Here is a 6,433-nt window from a genome sequence, read left to right as displayed (position 1 = left end):
CCATAAGAAGGACAAGACTCTCATCCAAACTTTATCACTTTGCTCTTTACACAGCTAGACATGTTATATGTTAACTAGCACAATCCAAATGAGGAATCATACCAAAACCTGGGATACACACAACTCTGACTAAATCTAGGAAAACACATAAAAAACTGACTGATGACCAACAGCCAACGCTGTCACATTCACAGAGAACTGAGGAGGCACACAGAGAAGGATATTTCCCAAGACCCATGCAAGACATTCTCATTATTATTTTTATAAAAATTTCCTATTAAACCTTACTTTAAAAGCATAAACAACAGACCTCTTTTCCCACCCACCTGATCTGCAGTTCCTCCTCTGCCATGAGGACACCACAGAGCTCTCCCTTGTCATGCACCACCAGGAGCAGAAGCTGCTCTGCCACCAAGGTGAGGCCCTCAGAAATACCTGGGTCCATCCCTGGGATTTAAGAAGATTCAACTGGGTATAATCAGTCTTACCTGGCACTGCCTTCAGGGTCTTTACACCTAATAATGCTGTCTACAAAAGACTGAGCTGGAAATGGCTTTCAGGTAAAGAAACTAATCAAATGCAAAGACCCAGGTTGTCCCCCATAAGCATGAAATGGCAAAATGCCCCTTTTTTTTTTAACAGAGTCGTTTTCCAGGATGGATTTATATCCTGCAGTGTTCACAAGGCCTGTGTTTTCACAGCGTTTGAGGCAAACAAAATGCTCTTGATGAAATACCAGCTCTTACTCTGTGCAGAATATGGCATTAAATTTATAGAGCAAAGGAAGAAGTGGTTTACTTGCCTTGAGGGGAATTGAGAAGTGACAGTAGGCACTTAACAGCAAGTTCCAATTACAGCATTTAAATATAATTGCATACTCTGTTAATCTGTGTCAGGGTGGCATAATTTTAATATGATTGTCACAGATTCTTTCTAATATTGTGAGTGATGTAAGTGAAGCTGAGCCTACAGAAAAAGTTCACTTCCAGGTCTTAATATACACTCTAATTCTGTCTGTCAATTATGCTACAGAAGAGTTCAAATAAAGGTCTGGGGATCTAGAGGATGTAGATACCTTTATTAAAGTACTTCTATTGTAAATACATGTATGGGTCAGGAGACAGTTATCATTTGGTCTTGTTATTTTTTATGAGCCTACTACTATTAGAATAGACTCCTGTGTATAATCATTTAGATGTGTCATGGAATCTTATTTCAAATGGAAATTGTGAAGTGAAATAACAAAAAATTACAGCCTGACCTCTGCAAAAAGGTTTATCTAGCCACATTGTGCATTATATATAGTATTACAGTGAATTATATATAGTATTACAGGACACAATTACAACCCAAGGATCCAAAAGCACTTCGTATATCCTTTATAAACTCTGAACTTTTAATTATATAATGTAAATTTTACTGCACAAAGACTGAATATTGATGTCTAGTAAGTAAACTTCAAAACTTAAAATAGGCATTACTCTTCTGGCAATGGTAAAAATGTGTCAGACTGTTTCTTCTGGTGTAAAAGCCACATGAAGGTGTTTCCTGCCTCCTTGCTCCCCCACATCTAGGTCTGCATTGGGATTTACTGCCTCCACAGTTGTGCTTTAGGAACTGATTGCATAGCTGAACTTCAAACTTCATCAGAATTTATACAAGTTGAAAAATGTCTGCTTTTAAAGGTGCTTTTTTTGGTCTAAACTGGCTCACTAATCTGCTTTACAAAGCACAGTTGCATCAACAAATGTATTGCAGCTCAGGGGCCCAAATCAGCCACAGCAGTAAAGGGAGAAAAAATGTTTATAACAAGCTTCCCAAGGTATTTTCTACTGCTGGAGAGTATTTAAAACATCTCTATACAGGCACAAACTTCTGGTCCTACACCTTACCAAATGCTATACATGTTCTGGAGGCAGTACACATAAACAGAATTTATAAAAATGCAGCCACCTCCTTAAAATAATCCATTTGTATTGTAGTGGTGATCAACCAACAGAACAGGAAGAAAGCTCCATGAAACAGAAAGCAGAGAGTGGAATTACAAGGCAATTATTACTAAAACTTCCTTATCTTTGTGCAAATCACCTCTAGATCCTTCAACAAGTTTATATCTCATATTAAAATATCACTGCCACCAACAAAACTATCCCCGAGCACCATGCTGGCACTTGGGTTGCTGTAATCGTGCAGGAAGGATGCCACTTAGTGAATCACTGGATTTTCCTTGGCGGTTTCCCATCCAACACTACAGGGCTTGGCTGTGTTTAACTCTCAAGATCAGGCAGGATCTCAGCCAACATTGCATGGCCACATATTTTCTTAACCCTCCAACCAGCTGCCATGCTAAAAACACAAGTTGAAAATGCCCAGCTACATAATTCCTTAAATTTATGATGGCATCTTCAAACATTTTATCACCTCAGTCTCTACCCAGTTACCTTTATTTATCTGTCACTCTATTTTCTCTGTGGTCGTTTATGGTAGCAGCATAATTTTTAAACAGATCTTCTTTTATGGAAAGAACGAAATAATATAAAAATACAGAGTTTCTCCTAAAATGACCTTTGCTGAAACAATGGCTATCCTGGGGGCTTATGAGAAAAACCCAAAAAAGAGATGTACATTTTGGAGATCAGTGAAGCAAGTGAGTGATTGTCCTACGAGCCCTTGGACAACACTGCACAGAGCTACCATATGCTTCCTAGTGCTCCCCTAACTGCCAGCTGTCTCCACCTTACTCCTTCCAAATGGCAGAGGGGGCAGCAGAATTGCCAAAATTGATGTTTTGACCTGCAGTTACAGGCAAAGAACAGGCTTGGGGTCGGTTTGATAAGAGCATAAGCTTCATGTAAGTAGAACAAGGACAAAAGAAGGTCATATTGTTCCACTGCTGTTACGCGAGGGCAACTGAGGGAAAATAACAATACAGAGGCATTTCTGATAAACTAGGGGGAGATGAAAACAAAGCCCAGATTCTGAGCATCATTTTACATCAATTTTTCCCTTCATTTGGAGAAGAGGCAAATATTATACAAAGTGCCAAGCAACAGAAAATTGGATCCACTGCCCTTTGAATTAATGTGATCTGAATGCAGATAAGCCTAAAACAAATGACTTGTCAAAAAATGTGCAGGCTGGGGAATCTATTACAATCACCATACCATAATCTCCTCTCTCAGAATGACCCAATTTGCTTTCTTCTGTCTCTTCCTATCCTCCTTTCCACCATTTCTGGCCAGATTGATGGAGAACCATCGCAATAAGTCAGTTTGGGCTCTACCACACTGAGCCTTGTTTCTAAAGACTGAATCCCCAGAATGGTTTGAGGTAGAAGAAACCTTAAAGATCATCCAGTTCCAAGCCCGCTACCAAGGGCAGGGAATCTAGGCACTAGATGAGGTTGCTCCAAGCCCCATCCAGCCTGGCCTTGGACACTTCCAGGGATGGGGCAACAACAGCTTCTCAGGGCAACAGGAGAGTTGAGGGAGTGGCCCCCAGCACACAGAAAAGCAATTTTAATGATTATTTTTTCTAATGTATTCTTATGGTGGTGTATCTGGTGATTTTTTACTATGCCAGATGGAATCCTAAAGCTTCCTTCTTATGAAACATTAAATTGGACAGGTTGTGACTGCCTGATTTGAGTTACTCTCTAAGGTATGCATCTCATGGGAGATTTAACGAATAAAAGCTTTTAATAATGAAACACATAATAGGCAGGTGTGAGGTAGAATGTAGGAACACATCCTTATCTCAGTCATAAAAGGAAAGCTTGGAAGAAAGGCTAATAAACTGTTAAAAGCCTTTAATTAAGTGTGACCCTAATAAATTGTGTGCTGCTTGGATGTGTGAACTTAAGAGATCAAAAAAGCCTCAAAAACTCATAGGAATCTTGCCTCAGGGCATCTGGAGACACTGAACATGCCACAGGTTCTAGGAAAGACAAAAGACAGTGCAATCACTTTGTCAGTCTTCATTGCCCCAATACCTTCCTGAGGGTTTCATGAGCTGCAGAACAAAGAATGACAGGATTCAGGTGCTACAGCCAGGCTGTTGACCAACCAGGCAAAACCAGACAGGAAAATATGAAAAAATGCTCAATTTATTTTAACTATCTTCCATACAGAAGCAAAACCTGTAGAATGAAGCTCCTGAGGGCATTGATTTTTAGGGGGCACATGTTATCTCGCTGCATTGTGGCCTTTAATATTTTGTCACCATACCCTAAGGACAGCTAAGCTTCTCCAGGTTGGGTAAAAATCAGTATTTAGAAGAGCTGACCCACTGAATGAACCTATGTATATTTTAAGGAAGCATTTATCACAAAGCTGACAGTATTAGATCTCAGAGAATCCTCAGAGAATTGCTCCTACCGAGCATTCCAAAAACCTCAGTTTGACCCTGCATCCAAAGGCTTATACTAAGACATAAATTCACAGAGAAGCCCAGGCTTCATTAGCTCTAATTCTCATGGAATAGGTTGTTTCAAGTCTCTGCTCTTGAGGCTTCCCAAGGCAGTTCTTGCTGGATCCCACAAACTTCAAGGGGATGTTCAGCAGTCATAGATCATAGTGACACCAGGTGAATGTCTTCAGCCCTGGAAGACAACCAGGAGTGAAGTATATTCAGCTGGATTGCTGAACTGACTTTTCTTCAAACAGGAATTTTCTCCCCTCTAGACTTCCTTTGCACTGCCAGGTTGAACTGACTTTGTGCTTGGTGATTTGCTCTTGTAACCTCCAGAATGCTCAGTGCTTCCAAGAGCTCCTGGGTACAGAGAGATAGAAACAGCAAATCAAGCTCAAGTAAACGAGATGGTGCTGCCTGTGCATGTTCTGAACACAGACACACAGAAGCTCATTATTGAACCTCCCTCTCACATCCATATGTTGTTGCATTTCCCTAATGATTCTTCCACTGTGCCAGTGTCTCCTCCTGAACAGGAGATGCACAACAGCTGGTGAAACAGGACAAAATCAGGTGAGAGCAGCCATTAGAGGAGTTAACTGGTGACGCCTGGACACCACTAGGAGACATTTTCCATGTCACTGTGCATTCAGCATGGAATCTGTGTCATCACATGGTGCAGCAGTCTTGGCAAATCTGTTCCAAAGCTGAGTCTGCTGGCACTTTGCAACTACCATCATCCCTGCTGTCGTTGTTCTTTGGCTGCCTCACTGCAAATGGTGTTCTCCTGTCACCTCTGCTGCCACCCAGACAGACAGACAGGGCTCAGTTTAGTTCCAGCCTACCTACGTAGTCTGTCACCAGGCTGAATGGGAATACTCTGGGCTCCTTTTAGATGTTATTTGTCCATAAGAGACAGCCTGAAAAGCAGGGATATAATTATTTTCTGCTTTTATCCAGGAATAGGGGAGGAATTCCTGATTTTCCACAGACATAAATGTATTCAAGCCTGCTCAGTTCAGTTCTTATTTTTTCAGTGAAGATCATGCAACAGATAAAGAGTCCATGAACTTCAGACATTACACCTGAATTCTTTAAAGGGACAGCAGACATTGCTGGGAACTGGAGTTTGGTTTGTGTGTAAATCAGCAGGAGTGAGTAATAAACTATGTTGGTGTTGAAGTAATTTGGTATCTGTCAGAGGCAGTTCCTTCTACATTAAACTCTTCACTGTGGATTTGCAGTTATAAAAATGGAAAGGCATGAGGACAGAGCAGCTCCTGGCTCATTTGTCAAATGTTGGGAGCATATCATGCCGTACTGGACAAACTTGTTTTTCCCCCTGGGCAGATCCTTTTCTGCATTTCACCCCTTTCATATCTTCAAATAAACTGTTCATTATTTAACAGTTTTTGAGGAATTTTTCAAAGTAGTTACTCTGTACAGAAAGTAGGATATTACTTATCATTCCATTCTGCTGCTCTCATTTACTGTGGAGAGAACATGTTTGTTGTTCACTGACTCCCCTCTGGATTGCAAGAGCAAATGTTAAAGAGATTTGCTCTACATCCACCCTATGGGAGTCCTGCTCAGTGTGACTAATTCTCTGTGCAAACACATAATTAAGCACACCTTAAGGATTTTTCCTTGTTTTTGTTTTGTTTTGTGTTGTTGTTGTTTTTTCCCCTGAATCTGCATGCAGCCAAATCTTTGAGTAAATTTTATGGAGGTTGAATTCCCATCTTAGAAAAAAACTGGCTAAAACATTCTGGGGGCTGGCAGCAATGGCCCACTTCATACAGCCACTACATTGATACAGGTCTACAAGCTTTTAGGAAAAAAGAAAACTTGAAAGTTGGGTTCATTATCCACAGGCCACATTATTGTGCTAGGACCAGCAGAGCAGTGACTGCTCACCCAGGTATCTTCAGAGAACTGCTGGCTTGCAACATCTTTTCTTTCTTCTGCCAGCTCCTGAATAGAAGGAAATAATATCTGTACAACCTCTACTTCTTTCAGGAAA

Source organism: Parus major, chromosome 8 (assembly GCF_001522545.3).
Source record: "Parus major isolate Abel chromosome 8, Parus_major1.1, whole genome shotgun sequence".
NCBI classification, from domain to species: Eukaryota; Metazoa; Chordata; class Aves; order Passeriformes; family Paridae; genus Parus; species Parus major.
The sequence above is the reverse complement of the archived record's forward strand: the minus strand, read 5'-3'. Positions refer to the sequence as shown.